This window comes from Rattus norvegicus, chromosome 17 (assembly GCF_021556685.1).
Source record: "Rattus norvegicus strain SHRSP/BbbUtx chromosome 17, alternate assembly SHRSP_T2T, whole genome shotgun sequence".
Taxonomy (NCBI): domain Eukaryota; kingdom Metazoa; phylum Chordata; class Mammalia; order Rodentia; family Muridae; genus Rattus; species Rattus norvegicus.
Window position 1 is genome coordinate 36,097,670 of NC_141550.1, and position 17,445 is coordinate 36,115,114.

Sequence of the window (17,445 nt, forward strand, 5' to 3'; positions counted from 1 at the left end):
TCTTTTAGTAGAATAGTAGTAGTTTGATTGTCTTCTATCCAGTCTTGGGATTGTACTTACAGTTAACATAGTGCTTCTGAATAACCTGCAGGAGGCTCCTAAAGTACTTGTGATGTCTCTCTACCGATTGCACTCCCACACCTTTAAATGTGACTCTTTTACTATTTCCATTTATTATTACATTCATTAATTTCTACTTGTACATAGAATCTCATTGTAGTCCACCAGGCTGTCCCTCAGGTTTACTGTGCACCAGAGGCTGCCCTTGAACAGTTAATCCTCCTTGCTTCCACTTCCCACGACCTAGCATTTCAGGAGTGTGCCAGCACGCCGGGGTTCTGTTTTAAGCGATTTACAAAAGGAGGATGTTGTTTTACAATTACTTGAAATGTATATGCTCCATGTACCAGGTTCTGTGATAACCTAGTTGCATTGTCAAAACTTACTTCTGGAGCTTAGGATGGTGAGACACACATGCATTTGCAGCCCTGGGAGGCAGAAGTGGGAATTATCTCAATTTCTAGGCCAGCCTGGGCTATACTGTGAGCTCTTGTCTCAAAGGGAAAGCAAACATTATTTCTAAAATAGTGAAGTGCTGACCCAGCCAGAACCTAGCCAAAGGATTTAATAAATCATGTTTAACTTTGAATCCACAGTACATTAGAACTATAGAAAGTTTCACGAACATATTGCTAAATATTCTCTGGCAGATCCTCAGCTCCTTACCTTGAAAGTCCTCTTGATAGTCACATACTTTACTCTGCCCCCAATCTCTCTCCTTGGCCAAGAGTCAAAAAGCATCAGCAATGAAACTGAATATACTGTAAATAAAATTCACCTTGTTGTGGTAATATTGAAATTCAACCCAGAGTGTAAGATAAATGTAAGGCCACAGTGATATAAAACTGATCACATGAGTAGGAGGAAAGAGAGAGTTTTTCTGGTTAGATGTGGTATTATGCCCAAAGGAAATAATAGGCTTTGTGACTCCTCACACACAATGTGGCCTGCTGATCATGACTCCTTTCCAAAGAACCCAATGGAGAAAAGGGGTGAGGTGTAGAGCAACTTGACCGTGAGTGTGGTAGACACACAGCATAAACTATTTGAAAATTTTCTATTAAAGAGTGTTTTTTTTATTGCATAGTAAGAAGTTTCAATTTAGTGTCTGACTAATTAGTGACATTTGATCATCAGTGTTGCTCGTTTGTGTCTGATTAAGTATGGTCCCAGCTGATTGGAACAGCTCAGGCTCGCTAGAGCATCTGTCATAGGTTGGTTTTCCTATGACCACAGAAGTCATTACATCATTCTCTAATTTAAACAAAATGATAATAATTGGGAGTGTGTGGAGTCTTGTATAATTCTATCCTGTGTGCTCATGAGTTTTTTAAGATTCTTTAGAAAGTCAGATGCTGTGAGTCATAGTACACCCAGTTTTGAAGTAACAGGAAAAAAAATCATTAAATTAGCTAAACAAATTGTCATAGAATAGAAACAGGAGTTTTCAAGAGCAGGAGTCCAGACTGTGTGTCTGTAAGATACACTTTACAAACTTAGTTTGATTAAGTTTTCTTTTTCTGAGGATATGATTCTTTTCTGTAATTACCATTCTGTTTTCTCTGACAGGCCATCAACCATTGGCTGCCTTAAGCTCCCTGTGAATTGAGTTATTCCCAATAATGCTCTACATTATGAAGACATTATTCGAGTGGCTGTCCACTGTGATCTGGTTATTTGGAGCTTTACATAAAGCAGGTGGTTCCTCCATCTCATCGATATTCTTATCACCCAGCATTCGCCATCTTGTTTCCTGCTTCTCATCTCACTAAGCCCAATATCGATGTGTCTCTTTCCCATTGTTTGCCCCAGTTCTCCACTTACTTTCTGGTTTTCCATTTATAAATTTTCTACATTCTCTTGTTTTCTGTCTTACCAGGGCTCCCGTTCTTCAAAGCCCAAAGGCTTTGTGGCAGTTGAGTTTGGTTGGTTCTGTGAGATCATCCAGGCAACTCAACTCAGAGGTTGTGTTTCTTTCAGGCTGCATAGATCTGATACTAAAACCTATACAGGAAGCAGAGCATCTCTGACCTGTGAACTCCTGTTCCCAGTAGTGCTCAGTGGTGATATTTCTTGTGACCCTGGTGCCTAGAGTTAGACCCATTTGTCTGCTCAGACCTCATTTGTGACTCAGATGATGCTTTAGACATGATCATTTGTGCTATGACTAGAATCTCAAGAGCACAAGCTTTAGACCACAGTGAAGAGAAGCACCAATCTTATCACATTGGTTGTTCACCTTTGCATTTTGTTGGTTTTGCCTTCCTTTATCTATAAGAAATAAAAGTGCTTGCACAGCTTTCCTAGAAAGCACAGTTCTTTGTCACGGACATTCAGTGTACACCCCCTGATATCTTGCCAGTGCTCAGACTCATTTACATTACCTGTCATCTTCTCAAGCTATGTAGACCTGCTGGCAGGCTCCCTGCTGCTCCCACAGTCCCAGCTCGGGCTCACACCTTGACTTGCTTTTCTAGTCACTGTCTCAGTGATATGAGTGAAGTTTTCGACTTTTGTGTTCCACTATCGCTTTGCTTTAAAACTCTGAAAGGCATCATTAAAACGATGATTTCTACTGTAAACCTGTCATTAGAAGTGTTTCATTCTTTGTATTTCGTGTCTTGTTCTCTCTCTCTCTCTCTCTCTCTCTCTCTCTCTCTCTCTCTCTCTCTCTCTGTGTGTGTGTGTGTGTGTGTGTGTGTGTGTGTGTGTGTGTGTGTGTGTGTGTATTCAGGAAAATGCTTACACGTGGAGGACAGAGGTCAACCTCTGGTGTTTCTCAAGTGCTATCTACCTTGTTTTATGAGACAAGGTCTCAGCTGGTGTGAAATACTTGTCAATTAGACTAGACTGGCTGGCCAGCAAGCCTGAGGAGTCTTCTTACCTCTACCCTCTAGTGCTGAGATTACAAGAATGCATCACTACATCTGGCGTTCTTTTCTTTTAAAAATATTCATTTCAGGTTGTGTGTGGTAGAGCGTGCATCTAATCACAATACTTTAGAGGCAGAGGTAATCAGATCTCTGAGTTCAAGGCCAAGCCTACAAAATGAGTTCTAGGACAGCCAGGGCTGTACAGAGATACTCTGTCTCGAAAAACAAACAACAAAAAATGATTTTACTTTATCATATATGTATGTGCCTGAGTGTATCTTTGTGCACCACTTGCCTGCCAGTGCTCACAGAGGCCAGCAGAGTGTTAGATTTTTCTGAAACTGGAGCTAAAGACTATTGTGAGCCACCTCAGGCAGGTGATATGAAGGAAACTTAGATTGCAAGAGCAGCCAGTGTCCTTGACTACTTAGCCCTCAATTTTTGATGTTCACATTTTTTTTACTACTTAGCCCATTCAATTTTTGGGGTTCACATAAGCATTTTACTGACTGATCTCACCAGCCTTGTTTATTGTTTGTACAATACCCTGGAGAGAGATTGGATAGATCCAAGAGAGGGATCTATTTTGATTTTAGATAAGGAGGGTTGTGACTGGGCATTTGGGAGGAGTGTAATGGAAAGAAAGAAGGAAAAGATAAAACAGATTGGTAGACTAGGCTGCAAGAATTCCGGAACCTTACTGATGGGATTCATAGCCTACCTCTGCTACCTATTGCCTCTGTGGCCGTGGTCAGTTACTGAGCTTCTCTGTTGTGGGTTCCTCATCTATAGAGTGGGGCAGGGGGATGATGCATAACTTAGAAAATGGCTCAGAGGAATAATGAAAGACATAGTATCATTTCATCTTACTGGGATGATTTATCCCTGAATTTTCTCAGTGTTTTCTCTGCCAGGTTATCTGTTCACTGTTCGGCATGTCTCATTACAGTCTTGGTCACTACAGATCTATACAGCTAAATCATTCAGGATATTCACTTTACTCAAAGAATTAAACATTTCTCCTCTTAAATTACCCATGCTAAGTAAGAGGAGCTGTTGAAATGTTGATTAACCAAGATATTTGAATACTTAAAAGAGTTCCTTGGGTTCTTCAACAAGATACTATTTTGAGTATCTTCAGCACCAACAAGTCTTTGTTTCTGAATATAGCATATCTGAAATTAGAATGAGCTGGGCCTGGAGTATAGGCCTTTCATAGTGGTTATCTCATAGGTAAAGGCAGGATCAAGATCAGTGTCTGCTTGGGCTACAAAGTGAGCTCAAGGCCATCCTGAATAACTAAGTGAGACACTATCTTAAAATAAAAACAAAACGGAATGCTTGGAGTCAGTCCTTGGGGCTAGAGAGATGGCTTACTGGTTAAAAGTAAGTCCACATAATAAGCTTGTAGAGGATGAGAGTCTGATTCCTAGAACCTAGGTTGGCAGCTCACAAACTCCAGCTCCAGGGGGATCAGACACTCCTAGCCCCACATAGCTGTGACCCAAGGAAGCTTTGCTGCTTTAGCAGTCAATTCTATAGTCATCTGCATGAGACCATCAAAGTAGGGATTTTATGGTTCCCTCTAAAGGTCTGCATCAATACTTAAATGGAGATGCTGTCACTTGTGATTACTGCATCTTAAAAACTTTATTACGTTGATTTCAATAAACAATTGTTTATAGCTTTTATTCATATCAAATACCAGTATGCAATTATGTCTGAAAAAACTTCTTACTTAAATATATTTGAAAATATCTAACAGTATTCTGTGCATGTCTGGACCATATGTGCAGTGTGTAGCTGTGACAGCTTATTTGGGTTCACTCACTGGAACCCTTTCCGTATGACTGTTGTTGGTCAGTTCCAGGGATCTAAAAGCTAGAATCCTTTGCCTAACTCCAAGAAAGGGACTTGAGACTGAGGCAGTGTTGTTACCCTGTCTGTACTAAAGGAAGGAGCAAAACATGAGAGGACTTGGAGACATTACTTGAATGTTCAGTGTCATAAATTTCTTGGCTCATACATGACTTGGAGATGGCATCATTGTTGAAAGGTTGGTCCTCTGGGGCAATATTGAGAAATAGTAGGAACAGTAAAAGTTATAGTCTAGCAAAAGGTAATAAGACATGGAGGGGCGTGATGGATTTAGAAGGAACTAATGCTGATCTCAAAGAACAGGTTAGTTCTCATGAGAGTGTCCTACTATGAAAGAGGACCTTCCATCTGTATGAACACTCCCCTTCTTTCCAACTAGTATGTCATATAGTCAGTAGGCTCTCACTGGAAATCTGCACAAGGCTGTTATGAACATCTATTCATAATAATTTGTGACTCAAATAAATCTCTTTATGAAGTAACCAACATCAAATATCCTATTACAACAACAAAACATTGGCAAACCCAGGTAATTTAATTCTTTTTATATATATATTTTTAAAGATTTATTTTATTTATGTGAGTACACTGTAGCTGTTTTCAAACACAACAGAAGAGGGCGTCGGATCCCATTACAGATGGTTGTGAGCCACCATGTGGTTGCTGGGATTGAACTTAGGACCTCTGGAAGAGCAGTCACTGCTCTTAACCACTGAGCCATCTCTCCAGCTCGGTAATTTGACTCTTAAACAATATAAAAAAGCCAGCAAATCATGCCTCTTCTTGATACATAAACTGAGACTACTGAAGCCTGAACACCCTGACATTTGCTTTTCAAAGGAGAATTGGTGCCTAGGCGAACACTGATAAGATGTTCACAAAGAAAGCCTGGACCAAAACTCAGCCCAGATTTTGAGCATGAAACCCACCTTTCCAATTTTTATTTTTAGTTCTTTTGATCTAAGAAAACTTACATCATCTAATAACATACTTAGTGAAAAGATCCACCATTATACTGTCAGGTTAATGTTAGGAGGGCTGGATGTGACTTGGAAGCTCGTCATGCAATTAATTTTCCTGTAATTCAAACGTTTCCAATGAGCTGGCATTCCACTGATATGACCATATGCCATTACAACCCCCAGCCAGCTCAGAGAATGAACAATATTGCTATCCTGAGCTACTGATAGACACAAGGCAGCTCTGATGTCATGGCTGTACCGAAAAAAAAAAAAGAAAAGAAAAGAAAAAGAAAAAGAAAACAGAAAGAACAAGAGAGAAACTAGATCTTTTCAACTTAAAGGTTCTTTCTGTAGAATTAATTAAAGACATTTTTAGTAGACATTTGAATTATAGAAATGTAGCGATGATATCACATTATGACATTTATTCCTTACCAAGAAACTCCGTAATTGGTTCACCTATTCAAAACTGTTATTTTACTAGAGAATAAGAAATTCTAGGAGCCATAGTCAGATTTATTTAATTTACCTAATTGACGTATAAAAAAGTGAAACAATTCACTTTTGATTCCTAAATGGAACATTTATGTATTTGTTTGGAGACCCAAGTTGATGGGGGAATTTACCCAATGTTGATGAAAATCTGGGGGAAAAATGAGCCAATTGGTTACTATTTTATTATGTTAGACTAAAGAATATTTAAAAAATTCCTTAGAAATCTCCTGAAGTAAACCGCTGAAATATTGAGGCACGGGGTGCCTATTGTTTGGGCTCTCCTTTTGAAGCTGAGAAAGGACTTGGGGTGGGATAACTGGCCTGCCTATGGTTTTGTAGCAGAGAAAGAGCTTGTGGCAAGCGAGGCTGGAACCCAGAACTTCTGCTTTGTGTCTAGCACTTTCCCCACCAGGTGGGGCTATTTTATGTATTGTGTGCAGTAAGGCTGTGTACCAGAAGTCAACAGAAGGCGTGGTCACTGCCTTGCAAAACACCAGGCTCTCAAGGAGGTTCTATCTTCTTGTGGAAGATACATGCATTTACTAGTTCATTTGTATTCCCTCCAAGATAGCTCACTATTTTCCCACCTTTGAACATTTTTAAATACCATAGATTCTAGTTATAGGTGGCAATAAAGAATAGCAAATCCTCAAAGACAATGAATGTCTAAAGCTGGTAGCTGTATTGCTTAGGTGGAAGGGCAGGTACGATAGGGGCTGCCAATCTGATATGTCTGTAAGAAGAGAGGTTTCAATAGTTGAAATATGTTCTGTTGGAGTGAGAGAAGTGATACAACCATTGTACCCTGGGTGTGCCAACAGATCACGAGTTCTGTTTTGTGTGATATATCACTTAAAGCATGATGGTGCTAATTAGACTTGATGTGGCTAGAACAAAATACCCGAGAAAGCAACTTGAGGAAGGGACAATTAACTTATGATGTCAGAAGCTTTATTCCGTCAGTGGTAGACAGGGCATGCCAGAGAAAAGCACCTCACACTCTTAGCTGCCACAGGGCAGAGGGAGAACAACTGCCCACCACATCCGTCTTTTCCTCTTTTCCCCAGTCTATGGGATGGTGCTACATGCACTAAGGGCCATCGTTCCGTCTTAGCTAACCCTCTCTTGAAACGTCCCCAGGGACACACCCAGAGCTGACTTTTACTAATCTTCTAGGAGCTTCTCAATGTAATCAAATGTTGGTCATGATTGATTAATCACACCACAACCACTGGTATTCAGAATGTATTCATCAGCTGAAAACAGAAGGTTGAGTAGATGACGTCATGGGAGAAAGACTTGCAGGTCGAGAAGGGATCCCTGATGGGTGATAACAGATGTCCTATAGTAACTCGTGGCTACAGTGTAGGTGAGCCTTTAAGAATCTTAATTTAGAGACCATAGACAGAAGCTGAATAAGCTTGCTTTACTCTGGAACTGGGCCTTCTTGCTTAGGGCTCTTAAGTACTCTATTATTGCATGCAAAAGACAGAAGTGATCATCTCTTTGCCAGGGTACTGTGTTTTTCAGTCACTGGAGGGGTTCCCTCCAAGCCTGGGTGATTATAGGGAGGAGATATTCAAAGGGCAGTATTCACAATTTAGATTTGCGGGTGCACTGGACGACCTTTAAGGTGCTTTCCAGCACCTGGGGTTTTATGGTTCTCTTTCTATTATGCGTCTATGCTGGATGTGTGACATTGTTTGAGGCAAGCACTGAGAATGAACAGGAGCACAGTTTGGAATGTCGATGGCGCTCACATCTATTTTGTGTTTCAATTTCTGGAAGCAGTCTTTGTCTGGGAGGCAGTTTGGTCGGTGACCTTCTGTAACATTTGGAGCCTGGCCACACTGTCTTTGTTTACTGTAAAGAGCATGGAAAACCGACTTCCTGACGGGGCTCTGTGAAGTCTAAGGTCAAACCACTCACAGGTGAACAAACACAGTCCATCTACCTTAAACTTGGCATTTGGCCTCTGTAAAATGGAACTAGGTAGCAAGCAGTGCAGGGGACCTGAAAGGGGAAATCTGTCCTTTGCCAGCAGCTGGCAATTAGTCACTTTGTCAGTCAGCTTTGCGAAGTGCTAATCTTAATTCAGCAACCATGTTGGAGAGGCTGGAAAACAAAGCATAGGATTTGAAGTCCTCTATCCAAGCTAGTAAATGGAGCTCTTCCCTGCTTGACATTTTTACATCTGTATTTCCCAGGATTGCATCCAGCCACCATCTTTTCTGACAGGACTTCACAATCGCTGAAGTAGGTTAGCCTCCTTTCTGAAGCACATATCCCTTTCTTTTTCTTTTATTAAACCCTGATAATTTGATTTCCATTTAATTCAGGCTTACCTCCTTGTCAAAGAAAAGTTTTAGCTCAGAGGAGCTTTTAGGGTGTAGACACCCCCCCTTCATTTTCCCTCCTTTTCTAAGTATTATACAGTGTATTAGGTGAGGTGAGGCATGTGCGTGTGTGTGTGTGTGTGTCTGTGTGTCTGTGTATGTGTGTGTTTGTGTATCTGTGTGTGTGAGTGTGTCTGTGTATGTGTGTGTATCTGTGTGTGTGAGTGTGTCTGTGTGTGTGAGTGTGTATCTGTGTGTCTGTGTATGTGTGTGTGTGTCTGTGTGGGTGTGTGAGTGTGTCTGTGTGAGTGTGTCTGTGTGTGTGTATCTGTGTGTGTGAGTGTGTCTGTGTGTCTGTGTATGTGTGTGTGTGTGTCTGTGTGGGTGTGTGAGTGTGTCTGTGTGTGTGTATCTGTGTGTGTGTGTGTCTGTGTGGGTGTGTGAGTGTGTCTGTGTGAGTGTGTCTGTGTGTGTGTATCTGTGTGTGTATGTGTGTCTGTGCGGGTGTGTGAGTGTGTCTGTGTGAGTGTGTCTGTGTGTGTGTATCTGTGTGTGAGTGTGTCTGTGTGTGTGAGTGTGTATCTGTGTGTCTGTGTATGTGTGTGTGTGTCTGTGTGGGTGTGTGAGTGTGTCTGTGTGAGTGTGTCTGTGTGTGTGTATCTGTGTGTGTGTGTGTCTGTGTGGGTGTGTGAGTGTGTCTGTGTGAGTGTGTCTGTGTGTGTGTATCTGTGTGTGTATGTGTGTCTGTGCGGGTGTGTGAGTGTGTCTGTGTGAGTGTGTCTGTGTGTGTGTATCTGTGTGTGTGTGTGTGTCTGTGCAGGTGTGTGAGTGTGTCTGTGTGAGTGTGTCTGTGTGTGTGTATCTGTGTGTGTGAGTGTGTCTGTGTGTCTGTGTATGTGTGTGTGTATCTGTGTGTGTGAGTGTGTCTGTGTGTGTGAGTGTGTATCTGTGTGTCTGTGTATGTGTGTGTGTGTCTGTGTGGGTGTGTGAGTGTGTCTGTGTGTCTGTGTATGTGTGTGTGTGTATCTGTGTGTGTGAATGTGTCTGTGTGTATGAGTGTGTATCTGTGTGTGTATGTGTATGTGTGTGTGTGTGTGTGTGTGTGTGTGTGTGTGTGTGTGTGCATTAAACAGTTTACCTTAGCCAAACCTTAGGCAGGTTACTCAAAGTCAAAGTCATTTTTTCTCAAGATCGGGTATTCTTGTTAGTATATCTGGATTATTAGAACTTAAGAGAACTGATCAAAACAAAATAGATGAGCATAAATTTGGCTTTCACTGTATTTTTAAATAATATTTCACCCTGCAGTGTAATCTGATTCTCCAGTGTCCTAGTTATCCCAAATTGCTCTTGAAGCCTCTTTAGAGGTGATCTACTATGCTTTTGCTAAAATATATTTGGGTATTAAAAGCTCAGTTCTTTACTGCTGATGAGAAAGATTATTAACACTTCCCCTCCCCCTCTCCAGCTATAATATGAGGCAATAACGTCCCTATTCACTTCCTGGGCCTGAGGCAGTATGTCATTTAACCTTCATTAACTGTCCAAGGAATGAGAAACCTTCGTTAATTTAGTATTCTAGTTAGCGAAAATTGTGTGAGAAGGCTGATAAACTCCTGTGTTTTTTTTCCCCCTTCGCTTTATACATTGCGTGTGAATGTTGAAGCCTTTAGCAACCTATCCCCTTGTTAAAAGCAGGCTTCCTAGTAAGAAGGAGCTAAGAAGGGTAGGCCTGTAGCCAAGCAGGATACAGCAAGAGCAGCCTGTATAGAAAGAAGCAGCTGGGGTATACAGCTATAGGTTAAGCAGATAGCACTGAGAAACTGTGCCAGAGGTTAGAGAGACAGGGTGCAGAGTCTGTTTCTATGGTTTTAATCTCACGATGGGAACCAACCCAGCAAAGCCACTTAGATATCAATGAAATATGAAACGAGTGTCACTCCATGCAGCGGCATTACTTTTTTTTTTTTAACTGCTGTGATTAAACAAAACCAAACGAAAAACAAAACAAAACAAAAAACAAAACAAAACAACCCATGGCCTGGGAGCTCCCAGAGACTAAGCTACCCACTGAAGAGCATACATGGGCTGATCCGAGGTCCCCAGCACATATGTAGCAGAGGGCTGCCCTGTCTGGCCTCAGTGGGAGAGAATGTGCATAATCCTGTAGATACTTAATGCCCCAGGTGGGGGGATAATTGGGGGATACCCTCTTAGAGATTAGAGGGTGGGGAGAAGAACTCAACAAGAAGGACCTGGGAAAGCAACATTTGGGATGTAATAAAATAAAATAATTAATTAATAATGAAAAAGCACCATGACTACATGCGTTTTTGGGGAGGAAAGGGTTTATTTCAGCTTACAGTTCCATATCACAGGAAATCAGGTCAAGAACTCAAGGCAGGAAGCTGGCCACGAACTGAAGCAGATGCCAGCGAGGAACACTGGTTATTAGCTTGCTCCTTGTGGGTTACTCCATCTACTACTTTCTTACACAACACAGAACCATCTGCCCAGAGGCATCTTCCACAATGAGGTGCCCGTCCACATCAGCGGGTAATTAGGAAAGTGCACCAATAATTGCCTACAGGCCAGTCTTATGGGGACATTTTCACAGCTGAGGTTCCCTGGTACCACAGTATTATAGCTTGTGTCAAGTTGACATAAAACCACTCCACAGGTCAAGTGTATCTAGAGCTTGACTTTTGGTACACATCTATAATTTCAGCTTGGGATGCTGAGGAAGAGGACTGTGACCTTGAATCCAGCCTAGATTACATCGGGAGTACTAAGCCGGCCAGGGCTCTACAACAAAATCTCCTCTCAAGATATAAAAGAATAAATAAGATCAAAAAGAAAGGAAAACTGTACCAAGCATTTGTGTAGCCAGGAACCAACTTGATTGCCCTTAAGAGTCCCAGCTCTTTCCTCACAGAGCCCCCAGAATCCTTCTCATCTCCTTCCCCAGTGCCAGCAGAGTCCAGGAGCCATTCCCTTGCCTCCCAGACCAAGGGTGCTTCCAGAAATTAAAACGCAAAGTCGATGTAAGCATTGTCAACATTCCAAACTATGCTTTTGTATGTTCTTGCTCCTTCTTTGAGCAGTGTAGGGGTATCACAGAAAAGGAGCTATCCTGCTCTCCCCCACCCTTTCCATCAACCACCTTTGGTCTTGGCTCCCAGATTCCCTATCTTACAGGTAGGTTGTTATTTTACAGGGTTAAGGGGAGGGGGAGTTGCTTTAAGATGGTTTTTCCTTGGTCTAGGTCCATTTCTCTAAACAAGCTTGCTAAAATCAAGTCTGTTCTTCCTTTGCACCTTCTTCCTTTTCTAATTCATTCAAATAATTTATCTTAAAATTCTTTGCTCATAGGATTGCTAAGAGCTTCCTATAGGCTCTCAGGCATAAGTGCTCATTTTCAGTGATTGCGTTGCCATTGTCGAAATTAAACCATCCATCCCAGCTTCTTGATGGCCATCTTAGATTTCACTACAAATTGGGACCCCAAGGCACCTTTCCAGGTGTTTACATAGAAACATTTTCCTCTTTGCGCTTTTCCATAGCATTTCTTCTCTGACCCACATCTATCAGGTAAATTTAGACCCATTTATTATTTTTATGAGAAATAAAACTCAGAATAGTTACACCGAAGGCGATATGAGCTTAGTTCTAACAGAAAACGAGGTGCAGGCCCTGTAGATATGTTTTCTGAGTCAGGGAGAATGTTCATATGCCATTGTTCTATAGTGATTAACAAAGAAAGACTTTGCTGTTGTTGCTCAACGAAGGATCTATACAAAGTAGACCAACGTGTTTAAATAGTTATACAAGCTGATAATACCATTGATTGGTAGCATAAGAATATTGAAGAAATCAGGGGCTAGCCTTGGTGATAGGCCACGAGTTGTCCTGAGCATGTAGACAGTGGTTTTGTATGATGCAGATACATCAGATTATTGCAATGGTTTACAATCAGACAGAGATACAAAAGAGTGCAGTCTAACTCTGACGGAATGGAGAGGAGTCTGAAATCCAAGGGCCACTTGTAAGGAAGGATTGTGGGAGGGTGGAGGAGAGGAAAGCACTGTGCCGAGTCTTCCTGGTTTGACTCTGCAGGGATCAGATTGGTAGAAAGTTGTCTTTGGAGTAAAAGAAGACACGCGGTTGTTACACCTTGAGACCATGCCTTTCATGTTCCGTACAATTCCCAGGCTGGGTAGCCTTATATACACAAACGCAGAGAACGTCTCATGTGTGTAACCAAGGCTCTTGCACTGCTGAGTACAGTCAAACGACATAGGAGGTAGTCACCTCACCTATTCACAAAAAATTCTCTCATTTTGATCAGCTGGTATGATCATATGTTTTTTCTAATATAGTATACGTTTACATTTTGAGAGTGTCCAAATAGGCAACGTGCTTATTTTGGAATGATTTACGGAACCTGTGGACCCCAAGGTCATCTCTTTCCAGCGTGTGGTCTGTACTCAGACAGTGGTAGCCACTCAGCACCTCTGCAGAGGGCTGTTCTGGGAAGCAGTTGTTGGGTGTCATTTTGCTGCAAAGTAAAAATATCTAAGAGGCTCATGGGCTTTGGCCAGTGTTAGGGAAACATCACCCCTGTTTACCAGCATGAGGTGTGAGATGGCAAAGTGCAAACCAGAAACCTGTCAATCCAAAGAAACAGAAACGCCTGTGGGTGATGACTTTTGGAGGAATCTTACTGCTGTATATATGCCTTTAAGTAAGAAGTCGCTATTGATTTATTATTTTTCTTTGAACAATAAAAACTGTCTCCTCTGTTCTCCCTACAAAGGGACAAGGTTTTCCTTCTTAGGTGAATACTGCATGCGCCACTTGCCATAGAAAGGGTGCAGTCTTGGCAAGCCTTTTATTAGTCTAAAAATAAATTATTCACAATGCAGGTTCAGATACAGATTGCAAGGAGAGATAATAGAATTGGTTTTCCAAGCCTGATCATGCTCGGAAGACATGGTATGTGCTTTTCAGGAATCCACTTCAACAGAATCAACTTTGACGAGTACACACAAGAAATAATATTGCTGCCATCCAGCTTGTGTCTGCGGTACAGCATCCTCTGCTTGTCTTCAAGTACCCACGGTGCCTCTTCATCAGTGTGCATATGGAAAAGTCCACGTTTCTCAAGCATTTCTTCTGAGATGCCGCCCTCCCATTGTTCTTTTAAGGAAATTTCTTTCTGGCAGCGTGAGAGGGGCACTGCCTCCTACCCCCCTTCTGCCTCAGCAGAACAGTTGACCACAGCAGCAGCCGACTCCGGCTCGTCATGTGCTTTCTCATGTGATGTAGGTCTGCGGCACTGTGGAGCAATCGCATTTGAGACTCGGCACTCGTGGACAGACGGGCGTTCAGGGACTGGGGAGTTTTTGGAGGGGGTGGGGAGGCCAATAAACCAAGAAAACGTCAGAAATAAAAGTCGCATCAAGTATGCTGATCTCTGTATTCCTATTTTTGTTTTGAAATTTGATTTTAGCTATTGTTTTTTCTGGTTGTATCTGTGTTTTTTCCACCCCTACAGGCGCCGAGCTGCGCTGTTGTTTTTTTTTTCTTTCTTTTCGATTTTTTCTTTTTCTTTTTTTCCCCCGAAATTCTGAAGCCAGACTGTCTCCTTCACAGCTCCAGGGCTGCATCACTGTGGGCACATCAAGCTTCGTCCGGCTCACCTGCATGGTTCCGGCTGACTCCCGCCTGAGATGGCCCATCGTACAACTAGAATCCCAGAATCTCCTGTCTGCACCCTGCGGAAGGACCTACTGCAATCCCTGGCCAGGGTCTCTCACAGCCGGATGGGGTCTTGGAAGACAGGGTGAAGTTGCAGAAGATTGGGGTGGGATGCTAGAGGCATGTGGAGGACTTGGAAAGGGAATTTAGGAATACTATACATCAGTGCCCACCGATGCTATGCATACAGGGGAGGGCAGCCACAGCCCCTGCCTCATGTGCCTAACTCCGGCTGCTCTCTGGGATTAGTCTGAGGGGGACAACCCAGGTCTGGATGTGGTGGCATTTTCCCAGAGAATGGAACTGAAGATGGATGAACCAGGTACTTGCTGTGTCTGCCTGACAGGGCAGAGCTGGAGAAATGGAAAGGGAGCAGAAGAGCTGCTGAGTGTCCTGAGATTGTCTGCTGCCCTCTCTGCAGTCTTAGTCTAAGGAAGGATGGCATAATGGATCTGCCAGTACATGCATGGAGGACCTGTAAATTGCAATGTGGATGTCCCTGGTACTGTCAAGGAAGAAACTGATGGGCTGGGTGACAATACAGTGTCCCAGAGAAAATAGCAGTCTTGCAGCATGGATTTAAGTGCATGTGCATGCGTGTGGAGACATGGAAGAGACTGTGTCACACCACACACACACACACACACACACACACACACACACACACACACACACACACATGAGAGAGAGAGAGAGAGAGAGAGAGAGAGAGAGAGAGAGAGAGAGAGAGAGAGAGAGATTGGCTGGGTCGGGTTTGATTTCAGATTTCACAGATTTCACTCCTGCTCAAGACCTATTTCCTGGCTAGCCAGAAAACTTGGGCAGAGCAGCTGCATATAGACTTTTCTTTGAAACGGCAGAGCAAGCCCCTTCAGTTTTAACTCCTTGAGGTTCTAAGTGCTCTGCATTGGGCTAAGACTCACTGTACGGTTTTGTTTTCTTCTTCTACAGAGCCCTGTAAACACAGCTGTATTCAGTATGGCGGAAAAATTCTGTCCTCTAAATAGAAATGCGATCAATTTAATCAAAATAAATGTATCCCAGATGACTTTGAGGCCAGCTGGATACCACAGGCTTCAGAAGCTAAGCGTTCAGTGGAGATGAATACAGTGTTAGATTTACATGCTTTTGAATGCTAGGATCAGCTATGCTTAATAAAGGAAATTCTTTAAGGAAAAGGGAGGGTTCTCCTGGCTCCCAGCTAGATGGTAATCACAGGTGCTGCTGCTGATCCTGGCACTGGGTTTTGTAGCTGTCAAGCTTGCAGGGGTGTGTGGCATGAGGCAGGGCAAGACTGATGTCAGTGTAAAGCAAGCTTCCAGCCTGCTTGAGGCTGTAGGAGGAGGGCGGCCTCTCCATAGCCTCGGTTGGGGCTTGGCGGATACTAGAAGCTTGTAGATCAATATGAGTGAGCTGGGTGAAGTGATCTCTGAGCTGGGAGCAAGCAGCTTTCCCAGTTGTCATGGGGGCTCCTCTGGGACGCCTGTCTGGCCTGTCCACCCACTGTTCGTTAGGAAATCTACAGAGCCGCTCTGTGTGCTGGATTATGTTTGGCCAGCTGTTGGTGCATTCCTGAGGGTGGGGGTGGAGACAGGATCTTATTACTGTACTTCCAAACTGTAGATCTATGTGGAGAGAGAGAAAGAGAGAGAGAGAGAGAGAGAGAGAGAGAGAGAGAGGGGGGGGGGGCTGTGATGGTGAGAGGAAAGAAACCCAAGCAAGTCTGATAATATCCCTTCTCCAGGTTGTGCTAGAGGGACTTCAGAAAGGCTATGAAGGGAGAGAAAGGAGATGGTAAGGGATGGGAGCATGGTGAAAGAGCCCTGAGACAAAGCAGGACTTCAAAGCTGCAGAGACGAGCAGAATGTCAGCAGCTTGTAATTAGCGGTTCATGGTTGCGTCAGAGACTGTATCTCTCCAAGAATAACTGTGTGCTGTATGCCACAGAGTGCAGAAGACAGTCATAACTAAGTTACCAAGCACAGTTCAAACAAGGGCAGATGAAGGCATTTTTCTGTTTGAAAATTAAGCGCAGCTAGGGTGCACATCTCACCGGCTGGATTCTGCCTAACTTCTAGCAGAATGCTCAGCGTATCGGAGAGTGTTTGTGAGATCAAACAGGGAACCTGTAAGCAAGCAGACTAAGTATGCAAGCTCTGTCACTGTAGGATACCGTCCCAAACAGCCCCACACTGCACTGCTGGGCTCCTGTCTCGGTATCTACCCTTCACTTCTGTATGTCAATGGAGGAAAATTAAAAGTACCCTCAAGTACAAATGTCCCTGTTAGATTCTAAAATTTCTAACATAGAATTAAAATTTTACTGCAGGTTCTGAGCTGTTTTGGTATGCTTAATTTATACATCGAAGAAGCCTTTGTTGTGATTATCTTGCTACGGATTCTGTGGGGAAGCATCATACCACTGTATGATGTTGAAGGGCACCTTCCCTTCCGCCCCCAGTCTCTCTGGTGTCGGGAGTTCCAGCATTCTCTGCAGCCTCCCTGAGGAGCTGGTGGGAGGAGCTGGTGGGAGGAGCTGATTGGCTAGCGGGCTCAGCGTGTTTACTCTTATTTGTTTTAGTGCTCCTTCACGGTGTGCACTGACTATTTGTATTTGTGTTCATGCTGCACAATTACTACTGACCAGCTTTGTTTCTCTGCTCAAAGTGAAGTCAATTTTAGTTCAGCCCCTGCAGTTGAGTCCCTGGGCAATGGGCACATATGTATTATGTTACCCATGTATGCAATTTCCTTTAAAAAAAACAACGTGGATTAGGGAAAACTCTAGGCAAGGAGAGCCGTGTGTATCAAATCAATAGCTTTTTGAATCACATGTAATATAATTTAAATATACTCACTTCAAGGTTGCCAAAGCCTACGTTGTCTGAGCCCAGTTAATTTACATCTTCGATTTAGTCAAGGAGTGGAACCTGCCAGATCAGAATGCTGTATTCTGGGCACCCAACAGGGTGGAAGACATTATTTTGTTTGTGTTAGTTCAAACAGCTGGTCATTAATGCAGTCTCCATTTCGAGAGTGAAACGCTGGTGGACATGAATGGCTGTCTGATTAATGCTGCCC

The 17,445-nt window shown here is 43.0% G+C and overlaps 1 pseudogene across 2 annotated transcripts in view; it reads left to right on the forward strand.

The window, feature by feature from the left end:
- The window catches only part of LOC134482707 (uncharacterized), a 501,539-nt pseudogene that overhangs the window by 480,494 nt on the left and 3,600 nt on the right, over positions 1–17,445 (forward strand). Inside the window, exon 10 of one of the 2 annotated variants that reach the window (XR_015641635.1) lies at positions 14,260–14,922. The exons of the other annotated variant lie outside the window; for it this stretch is intronic. The product of XR_015641635.1 is annotated as an uncharacterized LOC134482707, transcript variant X28 (transcript). Of the gene's footprint in view, positions 1–14,259; positions 14,923–17,445 lie in introns of those variants that run through there. 2 annotated transcript variants of the gene reach the window in all.